This window comes from Sceloporus occidentalis, unplaced genomic scaffold, assembly GCF_023333645.1.
Source record: "Sceloporus occidentalis isolate IW3139 unplaced genomic scaffold, rSceOcc1.0.p SCAF_6, whole genome shotgun sequence".
NCBI lineage: Eukaryota > Metazoa > Chordata > Lepidosauria > Squamata > Phrynosomatidae > Sceloporus > Sceloporus occidentalis.
The window spans coordinates 1,927,072-1,950,441 of record NW_028316986.1 but is presented as its reverse complement, the minus strand read 5'-3'; the positions used below and the strand labels follow the sequence as shown (position 1 = coordinate 1,950,441).

Below are 23,370 nucleotides of genomic sequence, written 5' to 3'. Positions count from 1 at the left end.
TGAGATGTCAGATCTTCCTGGACGCCAATCTGAGCCTGGATGCCGAGGTCTCAGCTGGTGCCAGAGGTGCATTTGCACATCCAAAACATGTATGCCAGCTCTGTCCGTTCCTTGAGATCTTAGATCTTCCTGGACGCCAATCTGAGCCTGGATGCCGAGGTCTCAGCAGGTGCCAGGGGTGCATTTGCACAGCTTAAACTTATGTGCCATCTGCGTCCGTTCCTTGAGATGTCAGATCTGCCTGGACGCCAATCTGAGCCTGGATTCCGAGGTCTCAGCAGGTGCCAGAGGTGCATTTGCACATCCAAAGCATGAATGCCAGCTCTGTCCGTCCCTTGAGATCTTAGATCTTCCTGGACGCCAATCTGAGCCTGGATGCCGAGGTCTCAGCAGGTGCCAGGGGTGCATTTGCACAGCTTAAACTTATGTGCCATCTGCGTCCGTTCCTTGAGATGTCAGATCTGCCTGGACGCCAATCTGAGCCTGGATGCCGAGGTCTCAGCAGCTGCCAGGGGTGCATTTGCACAGCTTAAACTTATGTGCCATCTGCGTCCATTCCTTGAGATGTCAGATCTTCCTGGACGCCAATCTGAGCCTGGATGCCGAGGTCTCAGCAGGTGCCAGGGGTGTATTTGCACAGCTTAAACTTATGTGCCATCTGCGTCCGTTCCTTGAGATGTCAGATCTGCCTGGACGCCAATCTGAGCCTGGATGCCGAGGTCTCAGCAGGTGCCAGAGGTGCATTTGCACATCCAAAACATGTATGCCAGCTCTGTCCGTCCCTTGAGATCTTAGATCTTCCTGGACACCAATCTGAGCCTGGATGCTGAGGTCTCAGCAGGTGCTAGGGGTGCATTTGCACAGCTTAAACTTATGTGCCATCTGCGTCCGTTCCTTGAGATGTCAGATCTGCCTGGACGCCAATCTGAGCCTGGATGCCGAGGTCTCAGCAGCTGCCAGGGGTGCATTTGCACAGCTTAAACTTGTGCGCCAGCTCTGTGGAGAAAGGCAGTATATAAATGAAATAAATAAATAAATAAAATAAAATAAATACTGTGGGAACAAGAGACAATAGAATGCAAGCGCAATTCAGAGAAAACTATCTCCATTAGCCTTAGTATGAAAGACCTAGGAGCAATATTTGAGCCCAGATGTGAAAGAAGAGATGAGTAAAGGCCAAGAGATGCAGCTTTCTTTGCAACACACTTGGACCAAGAAGTAACATAATGCTCTTCTTCCAGCGGTTTAAGGTGATCTAAGCTCTCCTCAAATGCTATAACCTTCCTCTTTAACTTAAGGGCAAGCCACCAAACTCTACTAGATAAGGGACATTCCCTTCTTTCCAGCAACAGCAGAAATATAAATGTAAAGTAATGTATTGTCTGTCATACATTTACCTTCCTTCCTTCTTTTCTTCTTTCCTTCTGTAATTAAAGTCTTAAAGCACTTGTTAATCCAAACTGTAGTAGATAATGCTAACTATAGCGGAAATCAACAGACGCTTGGTAAACCAAAGCACTGATCCAGATCCCACTGATTCATTCTGGGAAGGATGAGCCATTGAATTTAGCCCAAATTGGGGCTATATTGGCTTCACAGAAATACACACAAACCACATTTTCCCACTGGGGAAAAAAATCTCAGTGGTTTTTGTGCCTTTTCTCAGGAAAACTTGACAGACTGAGAACATTTCCTCTGTAAAACCTCAACTGTTTCCGCATATTCACTTTTTGCAACCTGAAAACATTTGTGAGACATTGCAGAAACCTTGGTCTTGTGAGGGATCTCTCCCTAAAACACTGTTGTTGGTATTTATTGCTATTGAAAACATAAAAGAGGGCCTTACCTGGTCATCCAGTCGCAATTTCTGGAAACGGTTGTGTGGATTCTTCATAGGATCTGCTAGGATGCCAGAAAAGGAGAGAAGCCCCCCATTCATAAAGACACACAACATACAAGAGCATTCCCTTGTTATTCCTGGTCTGGAGAGTGAGAATAGAGGGCTCACCTCTTCTTGGGTCCCTTGAAGCCTGAACTCTTGCATCTGAGACACTGCCTCCTCCTCCTCCGGATCTGGGAAAAGCAGCCTCCAGACCCCAGTGCTCCCCAGTCCCTCCCAGTAACCCCAAAGATCGCAGAGAGAAGGCTCTGTTTTGAGGGTCAACTCTTCCAAAACCAGGAACACAAAAGCAATGCAGTAAAGAAGGTCACACAGGGATCAGATGCAAAATGAAGAAGGGATGCAATGCAATGGGGACTTCCTGGCTATTTCTCTTAAAAGTTTGCTTTCTTGTGCGCATCTGATCCCAAGAGAGGCATCTGGACCAAGAGACTAAAGGCATCAGTGCTCCCCTCCCACTACTGGCAAAGAGCATTTTACCAAAACACAACATTTAAAGTCACACGTTTCCCACACAATTGTTGCTGTGAAATCCCTGCAAAGGAATGCATTAGAACAAGGTCCCCAAATGCATCCAAAGCCCAATTGCGGCAACGTTTCAGAGGGTCACTCACCGTCTAGTTGTCTTCGCTCGCGAACATCCAGAGACTGGCACCAAGAGACTGGCACAAGGATTGGCATCCATCCAAAAGAGGCAGCACTTGCTCTGCAGAAAGGACCCTGCAAGGCCAGCAAAGGAGGCCCAATATCTCTCTTTTGCTGCCAGGGATTCCCAGACCAAGAGGGGCCTGGAATATGGGCAAGATCCCAAACTTTGGGGGGTGATGGTCTTGGAACCAAATCTCAGCAGATCCAAAGGACCAACTGGATTATCTTCATGTTTTTTGTTACTCTGTTTTAATTCATCTCTTTTAGTACTTCTCCTCATTCCCTCCTCATTACTATTTCCCCCTGGTTTTGGTTTTTAACTTCTTTACTTGCATAAATTTTCCCTTGGGGACTTAAAACATCCAAGTATGGTTTCCCATCCATTTACCCTTCCTTCCTTCCTTCCTTCCTTCCTTCCTTCCTTCCTTCCTTCCTTCCTCCCTTCCTTCCTTCCTCAAATAAAAGCCTTAAACCACTTGTTAATCCCAATTGAAATAGATAATACTAACCTCAGCAGAAACCAACCGACGCTTGGGAAACCAAAGCACTTGTCCAAATCCCATTGATCCGCTCTGCTTGATACAAGCCATTGAACTTACCCCAAATTCCCCTCCGTTCTCCGATTTTCTGCCCTTCCTTTTCCTTGCCCTCCTAACCCTGAGTAAGAGCCAATATTCAGAGATATAAACTGATCAGCTTAGAATCCCTTAGTTAACTTTAGGAAATAGCTCCAGCTTTGAGAAGCATTCCAGCTGTTTCTGTTTTCCTCTTTGAGAGGCGGCTTTCAGTCTCCTTTGGCCCCCAGTTGCTCTAACCACTCAGCCTGGCTCTCCCTTCCCTTCTGACCAGAGAAGTCCATGGAGGCTGGCAGTTGGCCAGAGGCAGCCTGACCCTTCCGCCTTCATCGTACGCATCACAATGGCCAAGAAAAGTAGTCCCTGGAAGCCTTGGGCCAATGGAGGGAAACCTCCATTGCTCTCCATTGAGGGATATTGGATGATGGGGAAAGTGGCCATTGCTCTCTTGGTGGACAGACTGGATTCACAAAATTAGAAACACAGACACACTTTGGAATAAAATCTCAATGGTTTTTGAAAGACCAGACTGAAAAAATGTGGAAATGCATGCAATTTCCACAAGTGTGGACATATTGGCATAAGGGCAGACATACTGGCTTCATAGAAATGTGTGTGTGTGTCCATGTGTGTGTGTGTACATGCATGCACACAGGCACACAAACACCTTGGAAAACATCTCAATGGTTTTTTGTGTGGACAAAAAGTTTGAAGTATAGTGCAGCACAAAATATCAAAGAAAATTGGTATAAAATGTTCTACCGATGGTATTTAACTCCAGAAAGACTAGCCAAAATTTATAAAAATAGAAGTAACAAATGTTGGAAATGTGGCGAAATAGAAGGTACATTTATACACTGCTGGTGGAATTGCAAAGCTATAAAAAAATATTGGAAACAAATCAGAGACTTAATGGAAGAAATATTACAAATAAAAATAGATTTAAAGCCTGAAAGCTTCCTATTAGGAATATTTGATATCAAAAATGAAAGGAAATGTGGGAAACAATTATTTTATATGACAACAGTAGCGAGAATTTTAATTGCTCAGAATTGGAAAACAAAAACCATTCCAGAAGTAGATCAATGGATTTCAAAACTTATGGAAATAATAGTATTGGATAAAATGACACAAACAATAAGAGATGAAAGAATGGGGAATATAACAAAAAGAGTTAACGATGAATGGACACTGGTATTTGAGTATATGAGGAAGCAATATGGTGAAGCGTTTGTAGATACTAAATGAGTTATTAGAATATGAGAGACAAATGTTGGGCTGATTTGTGTTATAAAGAGAAATGTGATTATATGTATGCTGAGGAAAGCATAGCATCCGTGATGGAGGAACTGATGTATGTACAGTAAATAAGGTATAATACGGATAGTTAAGTAATGGAAGAAGAGATACACAGAGAAATAAGATAATCCAAGGAGGAAGGAAGTCAAAGGAATGAGTGTAGGTAAGAGGTAAGATTGTGGTCAAGGGGGGGTGGGATGTTAAAGTATGGGAGGAGTGAATATGTGTATAGGGGGTGGGAATGGGTATGTTTGGTGTTTTATTTGTGTGTACGTGTATATATTGTATTGTTTGTTGCTATTAAAAATTAAAAATTATTAATAAAATTTAAAATTTAAAAAATTTTTTTAAAAAAAGGAAAACATCTCAATGGTTTTTGAAAGACTAGACTGAGCAAAAGTGAAAAGGCACGCAAATCCCACAAGTGTGAGTGTCTTTGGGGCTGTCCTTTAATCCCTTTTTCAAAGGGCATCGTTTCCATGCTCTCCAACCATCCAGATTTGGCAGAGAAAGAGAGAGCCCCCCCCCCCCCTGCCCCCTAAACACACACTTTGGAAGAAAAATCTGAGTGTATTTTGGAATACCAGACTGAACAAAAGTGAAAAGGCATGCAAATGCCATAGGCTTTGGGTGAATTTATGCGAGAGAGAACTCATCGGATGGCACTGGGGTTGGGGGGCTTTGGACCAATCAGCACCATTCTGGAAAAAATGCCCCTTGGGGAGGAGAAAAGAGAACCGATCCTTGCGCCTCACCTTCGCGAAGCACAAACAACCTTCCCCAGGGATCTGTGTGGTTCTGACAGACTGGAAACCCATTCCTTTCCCTTGGAGAGACTGAGACGAGTTCAGAGAGGGGTCACACATACCCCAAAATCTATGCTTTGCGCAATCAAAATAGTCGCCACTTCTCATATTCAAACACATGCTGAAGCTACATCAGTGATCTATAGGGACAGGACCGATTCCTAGTGGTCGGGGGTCCTGAGACAAGTTCAGAGAGGGGTCATACGCATCACAAAAACATCTTTGCTGCAACCAAAATGGCCACCAACTTTGGTACAAGGGAGGCTGCTATGAAACCCCAAACGTTGGCACCCCCAAAATCTAGAACCCCAAAAGTGGTATCCCAAACCTCAAATCCCCAAAAGTTGGCACCTGTGTGGTTCTGAGAGACTGGAAACAGCTTTCTTCCCATTGAGGACACCAAGGCAAGTTCCGCGAGGGGTTACACATCCAAGAAATCTATGCTTTGCACAATCAAAATGGCCACCACTTGTCACATGAACACATGTGCTGAAGCTACATCCATGAGCTGACAGGGACAGGACATGTTCCTAGTGAACAGGGGTCTGAGACAAATTTGGAGAGGGGTCACACGCACCCCCCAAAACATCTCTTTTGAATATCCTTTTTGAACTGTAGGGCCCAGAACTGGACACAGGATTATTCCAGGTGAGGCCTGACCAAAGCAGAAGAGAGTGGCACTATTACTTCCCTCGATCTGGACACTACACTTCTGCTGCTGCAGCCTTATGAAAACTTTACCAAACAGATGCAGAATTAGGCAGACTGTTACCGGACGTCCTCTCTGGGTTTATGGCCAAACTCACACATATTCTGCAAATAAGCACATAAAAGTGATCTTCCGATTGTTGGCAGCAATCTGCCTAAGTTAGGGATGCCATATCCTGCCTGTAGGTGGGGCAATCCCGCTTTGGGTGGTGCCGTCCCGGTCCCGGTCCGGTTTGGCGCCAAGACCGGGACGGCACCACCCGCGGCCACCTCCGCCCCTGCGTGCACTGCGGGGTCCTCCATGGCCTCGCTGAGGCCTGGGAGCGCTCTCCGCGGTCAGAGCTCCGGCCGCGGAGACGCTCCCTCCCAGGCCACAGCGAGGCCTTGGAGGTGGCTCCGCAATCGTGGGGTCCTCCAAGGCCTCCATGAGGCCGGGGAGGAGGAGAAGGCCGCTTGGCACCGCGGCAATTGCCGAGATGCCAAGTGGCCCCCACACCCCTTCCCAGCATGGGAGCAGGCCTAGGCTTCCTCCCAGGCCGGGAGGAGGAGGAGGCCACTTGGCACCGCAGCAATCGCCGCGATGCCAAGCGGCCCCCGCACTCTTTCCCGGCCTGGGAGCAGGCCTAGGCTTCCTCCCAAGCCAGGAGGAGGAGGAGGCCGCTTGGCACCGCGGCATTCGCCACGATGCCAAGCGGCCACCACGCCCCTTCCCAGCCTGGGAGCAGGCCTAGACTTCCTCCCAAGCCGGGAAGAGGAGGAGGTGGAGGAGGAGGAGGAGGAGGAGGAGGAGGAGGAGGAGGACAAGGTTTAAAAATGTAAGACCTTTTTTTTTAATTTCCTGGCCAGGAAAGTTTTTAAAAAGTCCTACATTTTTAAACCTTGTCCTACATTTGTCCCGGTTTGGAGGTCCTCAGGTATGGCAACCCTAGCCTAAGTCACAGTGTGCATTGTGTCTGGCAAATCGCACAATTTGGGGAGATGGTTCAGCCTCCTGTTCTCAAGTTTGGTTCTAATAAAATTTTGGGTACATGTGGTATGTACTATGACCCCTGACTGACCTGATAGAGGACCTGCCATTAAGCCAAAGGCGAGGAGGAGCCCACGTAGGCAGCTCACCTTGCAAAGGCAGAGCCCCAGAAAAAGATGGAATTGGAAATTTCCCATAGGAAGTTTGGGAGTCGCCAAATCAGAATCGCCTCTGTTCACCCAAGGAAGACAATAGACTTGGCTTCTCACTTAATGGGCCAATGATCAGCTTAACGACTCAGTAATCAAGTCGGATGCCCCTCCGAATTATGTCCAGACCTGAATGCATTGTGCAACACATCACTTGCTCTTGGCTTAACAAAGCCCAAGCAAAACACCTTTGTCTAGCAAGTCTCCCTAGCCTCCAGATATGTTTCGCACTATAAGAACCCTGGGTTTCTGGACCCTCCTTGTGCTATCACCAGGTTGCAAGCTGGTCCATGCCAGTTTGAACTCTGATCTTAGCTCCCGCGGCCCTCTTCCCCCGCGCTCCTGTGGCCGTGATCCACTATCTCTCCAAGCTTCATCAGGACTTCCCTGAGAAGACTTCTAAGGTAGTATTCCCTAGTGGTGTCTCTCTTTCTCAAACTTATCTCCCTAACTCACCCATCCCCTGCTGTAGCATTGAATGTGTGTGTGTATGTTCACCTTTTGCTGTGTAATTTTCCCTGTGCTTTAATAAATCTTACTAGTTTAATTGTACCTAGTTGGTATCAGCATCTCTTTCTCTTGGGGCTTGCTGGTGACCACTGGTATACACTGTTGGGACCCGATTCCGGCACGTGGTGTTATTAGGGCCTCCTGTCAGCTATATTTGAGCTAATTAAAATTCCCCTAAGCAAGAGACTTCCTAACATTCCCTGCAGCACTCCAGATAGTTGCCACATTTTTATCCCTCCAGAATATTATCTCCCGCACAGCCTCCAAGCTTGTGAGGGAAAGAGTATAGGGTTGTTGTTAGGATGGAGCCATGGCAGTTCAAGTGGGGTCAAACCACATTAGTTCTGCAATGGGAGAGAGACTGGGGCATTTGAAAAACAGCTGGAAAAGTGGCACAGGATTAACCAGGGCTGTTTTTGCCAAACTGGGACAGTTGAAGAGGATGCAGACCTCTCATCCAGCCACCAGGAAATTATCCTGACAAGGAGGTATGGGTTCTAAGAAAGGTCCAAAGAAAGTGTTGGTGGGAAAAGTAGGTTCCTTTAATGATTAAAGGTGTTTTTTCCAGTTTCACAAAGGGAGATAAAGAAAGGGAGCAAGGCTTTCCTCCAAAGAGGAAACAGAAGGGAGAGAAGAGGGAGTGCCCAGGCTGACATGCCCATAAAACTGCCAGGAGGGGTGGCCATGTTCGTAGCCTCTGCCAGCCTCAGCCCAGCCTTTCCATCTCCCTGCATCATCCAGCTCAATCCTGTGGAGCATTTGAGGGTCTGGCAAGAATTTGGTTGAGTTGACGCTGAGTGGTTGACAGGCATCTCGATATTTCAAACATGTATTCCTGCATCTGGGTGTTGTTCTGATGAATGTCCTTCAAGCGGCGTTCCACAAATGGACTATTGAGACCTGTGAATGTGATGGTGGCAAAAGGTCATGAAGTCAAGGAATGACCATCCCACACTTACCGCTATCATCTTAACATGCCTATAGCACCGTGACCCAGCTGGCAGAAATGACCAGAAAAGGAATGCAAAAGTGGAGGACAAAGAGCACCTCTACCCCGCTCACAACTCCCTGCTCTGTCTGCCAACTCCACGCATGGCTCAGGGAAATGCTGTTGCCCAGATGAAGTGGCTGAGAATACTAGATGAACAAATGGATTCAAATGATAAGAAAAGAGATTCTGTCTAAACATGCTGAAGAACTTCTCAACTGTTATGTCTGTTTGCCAGCAGTCTGCCTTGGAGGCAGTGGACTCTCCTTTTCTGGAGGTCTTTAAGCAAAGTTGGGATGGACATAGAATCATAAAGAGGACAAACCCCTCTCCACCCTGAAACATTATATAAGAATGCTATAAATTTTTCTGTTTGAAAAGATAAGCCCTGTTTATTCCCAAAAGGAAAGAGGCTTACTGATGGTTCTGCTTCCCATGAGAAAGGCAAATAGATTTCCCACCAGAGAAATCCCCCTCCCCATCTTTCTCACACACACTGTTTTACAAAAAATGAGAAGAGAATTGTTTTATATAAAGAAGCATTTTATTTATTCCTCTTTTATTTATTCATTTTTAACACAGCGGTGGCAAGAATTGAGGAAATAGGTATATTTTACACGGTAAACTAGTTTTTCAGCATAGTGTAAATAAATTTTATCGTTTTCTTTAATTAACAGAGCTACCGTGTCTGAAGGAAAATTTGAACTTAAAATACGATTTTGTATTTGAGAACCCAAGATAAGGTGCTTCGTTTTCAAAGACAGAGAATCTAAAGCAACAGCAAGAGTAATAACATATTGCAGATATTTTTTCATGTCCAGCTTAGAACACAGAGATTTTAAAACAGAATTAATATATTTACTGTCCCACATTAAACAACAGTGAGCTTCTTGATTTCCTTCATCATATAAGCACCCCGGACATTTTTGCTTTAAACTTTCAAATTTTACATGTTGAATTATTGCATAAAAGACAACTTTCATTAACTTTTTCATAACTCCTCCTCTTTTCTTTGGAGCCACGATGTGCTGCTCTTCCACTCCCAGGTCAAGCGCTTGATTAACTTGTTCATGAGGGTTCCCATCATAACAGCTACAACTTGCCTTGTCATCGAGTGTGGACTCCTGCAAAAATAATATTTAAAACTAATTTAAAAACACTTTACTATACAGTTTCAGATGACTGCTCTTTTGCCCCCCATCCATCCATACACACCTCCTCTGCATCACGTTCAGTCTCCACACCGTCAGAATTTTGGGGAGACTCTTCTGTTTCAAAGTCCTTTGAAAACAGCTGCTTGATCACTTCGTATTTTTCAAGGGTATCTCGCCTCCTTGCAACACATCGTTTTTTGATCGGAGGAGCAGCTGTAATATCAAGTGACGTCACAGGTGTCACCTCTTCGAAATTCAGCATTTTGCAGGTAGGGCGTCAAATGCGATAACCGGCGGTAGCTGAGGTGCAGTCGGGATCCGCGGAGACCCTCCTGCTCATATACTCTGCGCCTCGAGGGCATGGTCCCACTCCGCCAGAACCCATTGGCTGGCGCAGAGGCAAGGGAGATTTGGGCCAATCAGCGTTGTGGGCGGGGAACTCAAAAGTGCGCCATTTTTTGAAAACACACCCCTAGGGGTGGGGCCAGGGGCAGGGATCTGCGTGTCGCGCCTTTGCGAAGCACAGATCGCTGCAGACCTCTGAACCGTTCACTTCGGGAGGCTGAGACGAGTTCGGAGACACTTCACAACCACCCCGAAAGCCTTCGTTGGCGCAGAAAAAATGGCCGCCGCTTCTCATCTTCGAACACCCCTTGCCGCTACGCCGTTCATTGGATAGAGACGGGGCCTGTTCCTAGTGGTCGGGCAGGATGAGACGGGTTCACAGAGGGGTCACACGCACCCCCAAAAACATGTTTAGTAAAAACTAAAATGGCCGCCCTTTGGGGGTTCAGGGGAGGTCCTGAGGAACCCCCCCAAAAGTTAGCACCCCCAAATCTAGAACCCCCCAAATTGACACCCCCAAAAACCTAGAACCCCTAAAGGTAGAACCCCAAAACTTGACACCCCAAGACCTAGAACCCACATATCCAGGGGGTGGGACTAAGACTCAAAAAGGGGGCGGGGCAACTGTCACTTTTTGTTTGACGAAAGGGATGTACTATATACTACTACAGTGGAACCTCGCCATACGCGGGGGATCCATTCCGGATCCCGCCGTGTATGGCGATTTCCGCCTATGCTCGAGCCCCATTGTAAACAATGGGACTCGTGCACGGTGGCGCGGCGGTGCACGAGGTGCAACGGGTGCGCGCGCCCATTTGATTGAATGGGACGTGCCGCCCCTTCCGCCCCGCGCACACCGGCGGCTTTGAGCGCCTATGCTCAAAGCCGCCTATAAAAAGACCGCGTATGCGGAGGCTCCACTGTATTATTGTTGTTATCCTTTGGTATTCTCTTTGCAAAATCCCCCCACATGGACTTGCTTGCTCTTTTCTGGGTTGAGACAGTGTGCATACATTTTTCCTGTGTTATGGCATTACTTAGTAGCTTCTTGCAAATATTATTATTATTATGTGGCTCCGCCCCCGGAGGGTGGAAACTCCGCCCCTGACATGTGGCTCCGCCCCTGGATAGTGGAAGCTCCGCCCTGGCATGCAGCTCCACCCCAGAGGGTGGAAGCTCCACCCCATGTGCGGCTCCGCCCCCAGCGGGTGGAAGCTCCACCCCCCGGCTTCGGCCCCCCAGTTGTCTGAGGGACAGCAACCCGGCCCCCGGCTCAAAAAAGTTGCCTACCGCTGCTATAAGCAATAGCAATAACTCTTAAGGTCTAACTCCCCCTCCCAACACAGGAACAGTCTCTGCCTGGCTGGGTAACTCCCTAACATTGTAATATTCCAATCCTAATAAGCAAGCACAGAAGCTAACCATCAATCTATCTCCTTCTAGTATATTCAAACAAACCAATATATATCAAACCCATTATAAACGTATTCTAATAATCTCTAAACAAAACCCTAAACACATAACCCTCATGACAGAAACCCCAAATGAATATATGAATGCAGGGGATTTCTGACAGAAAGCCTTCAACTTTATATTGTAATCCAGTGGGTTTCCATGGCCAAGCGTGGATTCAATGTCCTGATCCCAAAGCACCAAAACTAAAACAAAGGGGGGGTTATAGACACACACTTTCCAGGACAGTGCTCTCACCCTGAGATTCCTCCCCCGGGCCTTAAGGCCCAAGACCTGAGATCTAGCAGCATAATGCCTTCCCATACAGACACTCACCTGCCTGCTGCCGGCCTCCAAAATCCAACCTTTCTGTCTTCACCCATATCCCAAGCATTAAGTCATAGGCTTCAGGTGGATCAGCACTTGGGGTGCCATGTCGCTCTTGGTATTTCCGCTCCTTGTGAAAGGCTGCTTTCAGGCACTTCCATCGACTGTTGAGCTGAGATGTTTCCCAAGAATATCCCTTCTGGACCATCCCAGCCTTCACTGCTTCCCATACTTGCGCCCTGGGACGCTTGCCAATTGCTATCAGGCTTATACTGTGAGGACTTCTGCTCACCTCCATGATAAGGGCCCTGGTGGCCTCTGATGTCCAGTGACTCTGGTGACCTTCTTGGGCAGCCATCTCTGAGCATGCCATAGTGATGGATTTATGATCTTCGAAGAGGATCCAACTGAAAGATGTATGTGAGATGTATTCAAATCTCAGCACACCCTATGCATCTTATAGTATAAAAGCTAGCTAGTGTAGAGCCAGAACCAACTGGACCACGACTCTGGAGATGAAGGTTCAAACCCTGACTCAATCGTGAAAAACTAGTGAGTGATCTTGGGCAAGACACACTCTCTCGGCCTCAGAGAAAGGCAAAGGCAAACCCCCTCTGAAGAAACTTGCCAAGAAAACCCCAAAGATAGGTTCACTTTTGCAATACGTCGGAAATGACTGGAAGGCACAGAACAAGTGTAGCGCCACAACAAACAATATTTCTCTGTCTGGACAATGACTTCACTGAATTTTCTTTTTAAAAATTCTTGTTGTTGTTGTCCTCCTTCAAATCATTTGTGACTTATGGCAACCTTAAGGCAAACTTACCACAGAGTTTTCTTAGGGGTTAGGGTTAGGGTTTAAAAAGAGTAGAAGAGAGAGTGTAAAAGCAAATGTCTCCAGCAAGTTCATCCCACAGTCCTACAGACAAATGATTTCAACCTGGGTCCAAAATTTTTTGAAATTATTATTATTAGTAGTAGTAGTTGTAGTATTTATGTGCCTCTCCCTAAGGCTCAACGTGGGGTATAACATAGATTAAAATACAATATATAATTAAACACACATGACCATTTAAAAACATAGGTTAAAACACATAAATATAGGATTAAAACAACCACTACACAATAAAATCACCCAGACATAACATTTAGAATATACCAATTTTAAATCCATTGTTTTAAATTGACTATGTAGGCCTGTAAGAAGAAGTAGACTGTTACTACTGTTTGCAGTTCATGCATTCATTTCATTTAGAGTATTTATATCTCACTCTTCTGCCAGAATGGCTTACAAATTGTTAATTAGACAGTTGACTCAGACAGCAGATTGAGAGGTGATAGGAGAGCCCTCTTTAAGTATTTGAAGGGATGCCATATTGAGGAGGGAGCAAGCTTGCTTTCTGCTGCTCCAGAGAACAGGACCCGGAACAATGGATGTAAGCTCCAGGAAAAGGGATTCCACCTCAACATTAGGAGGAACTTCTAATGAGCTGCTGAACAGTGGAAGACGCTGCCTTACACTGTGGTGTAATCTCCCTTCATTGGAGGTTTTTAAACAGAGGCTGGATGGCCATCTCTTGGAGGGTTGTGAGTTCCTGCATGGCAGAATTGGACTGGACTGGATGGCCCTTCTGGTTCTTCCAGCTCCATGATTCTATTGAATCTTTCCCAGTAGGTTATTCTACAGTCTGGGGGTGACTGATGAAAAGGCCCTCTGGGTGACAGTCACCAACCTAATTCTGGCTGGTTGGAGTAAATGTCATCCTGAGGACCTGAGTTTACGGAGTGGATTATATGGGAACAGGTGTTCCAGTAGTAAACCTGGGCCCAAGCCATGTGGGGCTTTAAAGATAACAACCAACACTTTATACTTTGCCTGGAAACTAGCAACCAGTGCAATGGTTTTAATATTGGTGGAAACGTCTCCCCTTTCTTTGGGGGCATGAGCTTCCTTGCTACTCCTCAGGGACAAGCGGCTGCATGCAATGACAGCTAATTTGAGGAGGCTGATGATTCTCACATCCATGTCTCTCAAGGCTCAAAGAAGGCATTTGGCATTCCTCATAGGCCCAAAAGGTCGCCCGCCATGGACACACATCTGGCAGACTCCAGAGTCACTGGAGAACTATTTTGACATCCCAGGGCTCTCTGTTGCTGACCTCAAAGTCTTTATCGAATCATAGAATTGGAAGGGACCCCAAGAGCCATCCAGTCCAACCCCATTCCGCCATGCAGGAACTCTCAATCAAAGCACCCTCATTGACAGATGGCCATCCAGCCCCTCTTTCAAAACCTCCAAAGAAGGAGACTCCACTAAAATCTCCATTGCGGGAGTGCCTTCCACTGTCAAACAGCTCTCTGACTGTTGAGCTGGAATCTCTTTTCCTGTAGCTTGTATCCATTGTTCCAGGTCCTTTTCTCCAGAGCAGCAGAAAACAAGCTTGCTCTCTCCTCAATATGACATCCCTTCAAATACTTAAACAGGGCTATCATATCACCTCTTAATCTTCTTCTCTCCAGGCTAAACATCCCCAGCTCCCTAGGTCTCACCTCATAAAACTTTATGGTTCCTAGACCCTTCACCATTTCGGTCTCCCTCCCCTGAACACGCTCCAGCTTCTCAACCTCTGAATTGTGGTGCCCAGAACTGGACACCGGATTTCAGGTGGTAAGAGTTGGAAGAGACCCCAAGGGCCATCCAGTCCAACCCCCGACTGCCATGAAGGAAGACACCCAAAAAAGCAAAAGGAAAAAAGCAGAGTTGTAGCAGCAGCAGAAGAAAACTCTTACCTGAGAATCTGCGAGTCCTGTCTTCTGAAACGCTGAACTCAGCTCTAAACCTCTTTGCAGGATTTTTATAAGATTGTTACAGCCCTGCCCATAGATGTCATCCTGATTCATCCTCCAGAATTTCGGCTTTGTCACTGAAAATGAGAAAGAGACCAGGATGGAGTTGGATGTGTGACTCAGGTCTGTGAGTGCACTGGGGAAAGGAAGGAAGGAAGGAAGGAAGGAAGGAAGGAAGGAAGGAAGGAAGGACTCTTTTGCACCCGTGCCCTGCTTGACCACTAACAAAAAGGTTCCTCTTATGGACATTCACTTTCACTTCCAAGTGCAGATTGTCAGTATCCCTTTCCCAGAAATCCAAAGTATTCCAAAAATAGTGAGTGGCACCTTTGCTTTCTGATGGTTCAGTGTAGACAAACTTTGTTTCATGCACAAAACTATTAAGTGTATTGTGTATAAAATTACCTTAAGGCTATGTGTACAAGGTCTGTATGAACATTAACAAATTTTCATGCACACCTTGTACACATAGCCTTAAGGTTATTTTATACACAATACATGTAATAGTGTCTGGACTTGGGTCCCATCTCCAAGATATCGCATGATGTTTATGCAACTATTCCAATATTAAAAAAATGCAGAACACTTCTGGTCCCAATTATTTTGGATAAGGAAGGCCTCATTCCCACTACATTTTAAACCAGTTTGCAATTTGGTTTGAAGCGTTTTAAATTACCCTGGTTCACACTTGAACCGAATTGCTGAAGGGATTCGGAGAGGGGGGTCATGCGCTAGACCCATTTAACCCGCATCTTTTTGACGCTGATTTTTTCTGCATCTTTTTGGACAAATCAATTCCATGCAAGTGTGAATGAGATGCAGATCAGAATCAATTTACTATGGTGCGATAAGGGGTCACTGGGTGGGGAAGCAGAAGTTAACAACCTGTGTTCATCCACCCTTTGATGTGCATACGGAAGTACGTAAATGCGATTGTAGTGACGGACGGGGGGGGGGGGAATCCCACTGAAAGCGCTTCAAACTGAACCAGTTAATTTGCCAGTGTGAACTACAAGTGGGTTATTTTGAGAGACTCCTGCAGGAATAAATCGATTCATTCTTCAATGTGAACCACAAGTGGGCTATTTTATATTATTTTACAGCAAGAAAATGATGTGATTGAGGCAAATGTAGTGTGACCCACACTCCACTGCTGAACCGACCCATTGATTCGGATTTATTTGTATAAGTAAAAGGTGGTTTTACCAATTCCTCTGAAATACTACCTTCAGCGCCAAGTACTTTTTGGCAGTCTCCCATCCAAGTACTAAGCAAGGCTGACCCTGCTTAGCTCCCATGAACAGAGGGGATCTGGTGTCTTCAGGATATTTAGGCCCTCAAAAAAAATGAAAATGTAAATGTAAATTGAAATAAGTAACATTGCTTGGCCCCATATTTTTTAGGTTGTCGTTCTAATGATGTTTGCATTCTGCTGGCTGCTGTTTAATTACAACTGGTATTTGCTGTTGCTGAAAACTTACATGGTGAAAACATCATAATAAAAGCAAAGTTAGACTCAGATGAAGAAGGAGTGAAGACAGGAGGAAGGAACATCAAGAACTCAAAGTACGCGGATGATACCATAATATTGGCAGAAGACATCAGAGACCTGGAACAATTACTGAGGAAGGTCAAAGAAGAAAGTGCAAAGGCAGGTTTAATGCTGAACGTAAGAACAGAGATAATGGCCACAGAAGAAATACATACATTCAAAAATCTTTAACCTTGGGACAGTCCAACCACATATGTTCAAAAGAGCCCAAGGTGTCAGCCTCTCCAACATTTTGGAGAGATGCCTTTTGTCATCCAGGGCTGCATCCACAATGGAGAAATAACCTGGTTTGGCACCACTTTAACTGCCCTGGGTCAAGGCTGTGGAATTCTGGGAGCTGGAGTCTGTTGATGCCCAGAGCGGAGCATCGTCCACATCAGAAGAAGGCATGGATCCCTAGGAAAAACAATAATGCTAGGAAAGGTAGAGGGTAGAAGAAAGAGAGGAGGGCCACAAACCAGATGGATAATCAAGGGGTTATTATGGGCAAGGGCTTATTGCAGGATCTGGGCAAGAATCCAATGGAAGATAGGGAGTCTTGGAGATGCCTCATCCACAGGAATGGACTCAAGAGCAACTAACAACAAACTAAAATGGTGACAAATATATCCAACTGAGCACTAAAGTCAGAATTGTCCAAGCCAGGGGTAGGCAACCTGCGGCCCGGCAAGGCCTTGGGACCGGCCCCAGCCCGGTCCTGCCGCTGATTGCCGCCGGGGCCTTTGGCATCTCGCGCAAGGGGCATGGTGGGGCAATTGTCTATAGAAGCCTCAGAAACATAAATTTATCTTAACATTTTTTTAAAAATCAGCAAATTTTTTCACGTGTCCTCCATTTTTTATTTAAAAAGTGCCCTCCATTTGAAAATTTTGTCCTACATTTGTCCCGGTTTATTTATTTATTTAATTTTTAAAAAATTATTTATTTATTTTTTGGCTTCGGCCCCCCAGTTGTCTGAGGAACAGCAACCCGGCCCCCGGCTCAAAAGGGTTGCCTACCCCTGGTCCAAGCCAATGTATCCCCCATTGCTATGTACAGATGTGAGAGCTGGATAGTGAAGGAAGCAGACAGAAAGAAAAGCAACTTCTTCGAAATGTGGGGCTGGAGAAGAGGACTTAGGATCCCATAGACAACCATGGAAGACGAACAAATGGGTCCTTGAACAGATCAGACCAAGGCTCTCCTTGGAAGCAAAGAGGGTCAAGTTGAGACTATTGTACTTTGGCCACATCATGAGAAGACAATAATGCTAGGAAAGGTGGAGGGAAGCAGAACAAGAGGAAGGCCGCATGTCAGATGCCTGGACCCAACCAGGAGGGTCACAGCCATGGGTTTGCAGGGACCGAGCGGAATAGCGGAGGACGGGGAGCCTTGGAGGTCTCTCACCATCAAGTTGGGGACGACTCGAGGGCAGCTAACAACAATAGCAAGAGCAAGGACATTTCTATACCACTTCACTGTGAACTCAGCATTCCCTGAGCAGTTTACAATCAGTGAGCCAATTGTCCCCAACAAGCTGGGGATTCCGTTTACCGACCTACAAAAGGATGGAAGGCTGAGTCAATCTTGGAGCCCCTTGGAATCGAACTCAAAACCTTGTAACTGCAGGACTGGCATTTAACCCCTATGCCACCCGGGCTCCTTCAAAACAACACAACTTTGCCCTTGCACTCCCATCATATTTCTACTGAAAGTAACCAGCTCATCCTTTGAGGAATTCAAACCAGAGCTATTGCCACTTTATAAGTACTTTCCTTTCTCTCTTTGGCACAATATGAATAAGGAAATGGGAATTCCCTCAGTTTCACCCAAAATTCCCTGTATGTTTTCCTGAGTAAAGATTAGTCAGGTTTTGTCATAAAAGGTCTGAGCAGCGCCAAGACCTGACAACGCCCCAAATTCCTCTTCTATGTGCCCACATCTTGTCCCACACCGGTATGAAAACTATCTTTCTTTGTCCAATTAACCTGTCAGAAGTCTATTTTACAGCTGTTTCACCTTGATATGAATGGAATTTTTTAATGTTTATAATGCCTCTCAGAGTTCGGCTGAAAAGTCTAGGCTTCCCATAGCGATGACACATTATCCCATGACTATAGCTAATCTTAGGTACCCCATCTCTCTGGCCGTTTTTGGTTTATACGTCTTTATTTTGCTTAACCACCCTCCTAAAAATTCTCACACCATTTCCCTCTGTGACATCTTCTGAAGGGCTTTCCAAAATATCCAGGGCCCAGTCGGAACCTTTCAAAAACTGCTCCATTGTCTTTGGCATGCATTCACTGGCAGCTTAGGGTTGCCATAATTGTCCACTATTACCAGGGACAAAATGTGGAACAAATTCGAGACCAAACTGTAGGACAACTGCAGGACAAAACTCAGCCCAAAATGTAGGACATTTAAGAAAATGGAGGACCTTAAATGTCCTACAGTTTGGGCTGAGTTTTGTCCTGCAGTTGTCCTACAGTTTGGTCTCGAATTTGTCCTACATTTTGTCCCTGGTAATAGTGGACAATACCAGTACACCTCAAAAAGTTAAAATAGTGATGGGCGACTTCAACTATCCTGATATTTGCTGGAAGTCAAACTCAGCCAAATCCTCAAGGTCTAGCAAATTCCTCACTTGCCTGGAAGACAATTTCATGGTCCAAAAGGTGGAAGAGGCAACAAGGGGGTCAGCTATTTTAGATCTGATCCTAACCAACAAGGATGACTTGGTTAATGGGGTGCAAGTGGTGGAATCCTTAGGTGGAAGTGACCATGTTCTCCTGGAGTTTGTAATACAGTGGAAAGGAGAAGCCAGGCAGAGTCAAACACGCATCCTAGACTTTAGGAGAGCGGATTTCAATAAACTTAGAGAAGTATTGAGGGTGATCCTGTGGTCAGGAATACTAAAAGAGAAGGGGGTTCAGGACGGATGGGACTTTCTCAAAAGAGAGATACTGAAGGCACAATTTCAAACAGTTCCAGTGAGAAAGAAAAACGGGACGTGTCTCAAGAAACCAGGATGGATGACTAAGGAACTTTCAACGGAGCTAAATTTCAAACGGAAGATGTATAAGAAATGGAAAAAGGGGGAAATCACCAAAGAGGAATTCAAAGAAATAGCAGGCATGTGTAGGGGTAAAGTCAGAAAAGCTAAAGCGCAGCATGAGCTCAGTCTTGCTAGAGAGGTTAAGAACAATAAAAAGGGCTTTTTTGGATATGTCCGCAGCAAGAGGAAGAAGAAGGAAACGGTAGGGCCACTGCGTGGAGAAGATGGCAAAATGCTAACAGAAGACAGAGAAAAGGCAGAATTCCTCAAGACCTTCTTTGCCTCAGTCTTCTCAGAAAAGGCAAAGGGTGCTCAATCTGAGGATAATGGAGCAGAGGACAGAATAGGGGAATTTCAGCACAGAATAAGTAAAGAGATAGTAGAGGAACACCTTGTTAATCTAAATGAATTCAAGTCTCCAGGACCAGATGAACTCCATCCAAGGGTATTAAAAGAACTGGCAAAAGTAATATCGGAGCCATTGGCAATCATATTTGAAAACTCCTGGAGAACAGGAGAGATCCCAGCAGACTGGAGGAGGGCAAACGTTGTCCCCATCTTCAAAAAGGGAAAAAAAGAGGATCCCAACAATTATCCTCCAGTTAGTCTGACATCAGTTCTAGGAAAGATTCTGGAGCAGATCATTAAACAGAGAGTCTGTGAACATCTAGAAGGCAATGCCATCATCACAGAAAGTCAACATGGGTTTCAGAGAAACAAGTCATGCCAGACAAACCTAATCTCTTTCTTTGACAAAATTACCATCTTGTTAGATGAAGGGAATGCTGTGGATATAGTATATCTGGATTTCAGTAAGGCCTTTGACAAGGTTTCCCATGACATTCTTGCAAACAAGCTTGTAAAATGTGGGCTAGACAAAGGAACTGTTACATGGATCTGTAATTGGTTGACCGGCCGAACCCAAAGGGTGGTCAGCAATGGCTCCTTTTCATCCTGGAGAGAAGTGACCAGTGGGGTCCCACAGGGCTCTGTCCTGGGCCCAGTGTTATTCAACGTCTTTATCAATGACTTGGATGACAGAATTGGGAGCATACTTATCAAATTTGCAGATGACACCAAATTAGGGGGAATAGCTAATACCCCAGAGGACAGGATCAAGATTCAAAATGACCTGAATAGACTAGAAAGCTAGGCCAAAGCCAACAAAATGAAATTCAACACAGAGAAATGTAAGGTATTGCACTTAGGGCGGAAAAATAAAATGCACAGATATAGGATGGGTGACACCTGGCTGAATGAAACTACGTGTGAAAGGGATCTAGGAGTCCAAGTAGACCACAAGTTGAACATCAGTCAACAGTGTGATGCGGCAGCTAAAAAGGCCAATGCTATTTTAGGCAACATCAATAGAAGTATAGTGTCTAGATCAAGAGAAGTAATAGTGTCACTGTATTCTGCTTTGGTCAGGCCCCACCTAGAATATTGTGTCCAGTTCTGGGCACCACAATTCAGAAAGGACATTGAGAAACTGGAGCCATGTGTCCAAAGGAGGGCGACAAAAATGGTGAAGGGTCTGGAAACCATGCCCTATGAGGAACGACTTAGGGAGCTGGGGATGTTTAGCCTGGAGAAAAGAAGGTTAAGAGGTGATATGATAGCCCTGTTTAAATATTTGAAAGGATGTCATATTGAAGAGGGAGCAAGCTTGTTTTCTGCTGCTCCAGAGAACAGGACCCGGAACAATGGATGCAAGCTACAGGAAAAGAGATTCCACCTGAACATTAGGAGGAACTTCCTGACAGTGAGGGCTGTTCGACAGTGGAATGCACTCCTTCCTCGGAAGGTGATAGAGTCTCCTTCCTTGGAGGTCTTTAAACAGAGGCTGGATGGCCATCTGTCAGGGATGCTTTGATTTGGATTTCCTGCATGGCAGAAGAAGGGGGTTGGACTGGATGGCCCTAGTGGTCTCTTCCAACTCTACGATTCTATGATTCTATGAAAATTGTTCAGTTGTGCGTCTTTTAAACTTTGTGTTTACACTGTAAAGCTTTTGTTCTGTTTCCAATTTGTTAGCCATCTTGTATTAGGAGAAAGGCAAAACAGAAATAAATAAGCCTCACCTAAACCTCCTTCAACCAAAAGTGGAGCAAACTTTCATTTCATCCTCCTCAGGTATTCCCATATTTATGCTGGTTTTGGGAAAACGAGAGGATTGTTTATTATCCCTGCTGCTGGCACTTAAACTTCGGAATCCTTTGGCGTCCGTTTTATTTGTGAACTCCCCTCTTCCCTTCTAACCTCTTCCAATTTTAGGTTTTTCCATTTCAGATCCTAATTGTTCATCTCAGTCTTTTTTATTCTACAAATTCAAATTTATTCTGCTGTAATTCTCATTCTGACCTTAATTCCTCTTTCTTTCTTTTTCTTTTCCTATTTAATTCCTGGCATGCCATTTACATTTCTGTTTCTTCTTCCCTCCAATATTTTTTATTGATTTCCAAACATCCAATAAACAGCATTCCACACATTTATTTTAAAAAACCAGTTATAACAATATATGTTTAAATTCCTGTGTGTATTCACATTATATTCAGTCTTTTTTAACTTCAAAACGCAGACGACTCCCCCCGCCCCCATTCATGTATTGCCATTGTAGCTTGGAATTACAATACGTAGCCTTTTAATATTCTTTCTTGAGTCCACACTCTTTCTTTGTTCAATCCACTTCTCATTCCAGTCTAAAAATTAGTAATTATATGACTAGGTGTCCTTCATATAAACAATTATCCATCTCTTAGGTCTTTTTCTGGTATCCTTTCCTATGTCATTATAAACATTCTTTACCTTTCTTGTATTTGTTAGTCAATTTTTAATTTAATCAGTTTGTTTCTATCTTATTATTAGTCTTTAAGTTACTCTTTTTAGTATATTGTATGTATCTCTCTCTCTCTCTCTCTCTCTCTCTCTCTCTCTATATATATATATATATATATATATATATAAATTCATTTATCCCTTATCCATATTGCTGCTTGGTTTCTCAGTCTCGGTTTGCTTTGTAGACCATGTTGCTTTACAAAAGTTTATCATTGAATTCCAGTCCCAGCCTTTAGCAAATTCTCATTTAACAGAGCTGACATCCTGTCCATCTCCATCATGTCCAAACATTTTCTGAGCCACTCTGGATATTTCCTTCTCCTTTCATTTTTAGGCAAAGATCATTCTTGCGGCTGTGCTCAAATATAGAATAAATGTTAATTTTTTTCTTTCTTCATTTCCTTCTATTATGTTTAATAGGAAGCTTTCTGGTGTCACTTTAAGTGGTATTTCAATTATTGATTGTAGCGTCTTATGAATTTCTCTCCAGAATTTCTTTGCTGTTGTACATGTCCACCATAAATGTGGAAAACATTAATTAATCCCTCTTTCAAATACCCCCAAGATGACAGAATTGGTTTCTTCCCTCTTGTTTTTTAAATGTTATTTTTAAATGCATATTTCCTACCAATATGGAGCCTAAGGCAGATGGTTAAATGACAAATTAAAGTCACTCTCTTTTCCTCTGCCCTTGCTCCCTTTGTGAGGTAAACGAAACGTACTCCATGTTTCAATCTGATCCTCCTTTCTGGTTTTAAAGTAAACAACCATCATGATTTATGATTTTAATGAACGGTTTCTATTTCACATGTTCTGACTTGGTATTTTTCTTGTTGCTACTTCCTTCTCCCTCACAGGCTTCTATTGTGATTGTGCTATTTTCCTTCAGACAAGCCAGCGATAGCCTTTTGGCTGAAGAGCGGGCTATAAATACTATAAATAATAACAATAACAATAACAACAACAATAATAATAAATTTATGCTACGGACAAAGAAGCAGTTTTTGAATGGTTTAGATTGGGGCCCTGAATATTTTGGAAAACTCTTCAGAAGTGTGGTTTTCTGGGGGGGGGGGGGATAGCAATAAAGATGTATAAACCTAAAATTATAGCATTTGGTAAGAGACACAGGGGTATCTGCATCTGTACTGCAGAAATAACATAGTTTGGCACCACTTTAAGTGCTGTAGCCTATGGAATTTGTGGTTTTA

The 23,370-nt window shown here is 44.6% G+C and overlaps 1 long non-coding RNA gene across 1 annotated transcript; it reads right to left on the bottom strand.

Annotated features, from left to right (window-relative positions):
* Positions 1-8,477: 8,477 nt before the first annotated feature.
* Positions 8,478-14,808, bottom strand: LOC149310314 (uncharacterized). The gene is made up of 3 exons (XR_016281559.1): positions 14,679-14,808; positions 11,898-12,295; positions 8,478-8,522 (listed from the first exon to the last, which is right to left on the bottom strand). It is a non-coding gene; the product is annotated as an uncharacterized LOC149310314 (long non-coding RNA).
* Between the last annotated feature and the right edge of the window lie 8,562 nt (positions 14,809-23,370).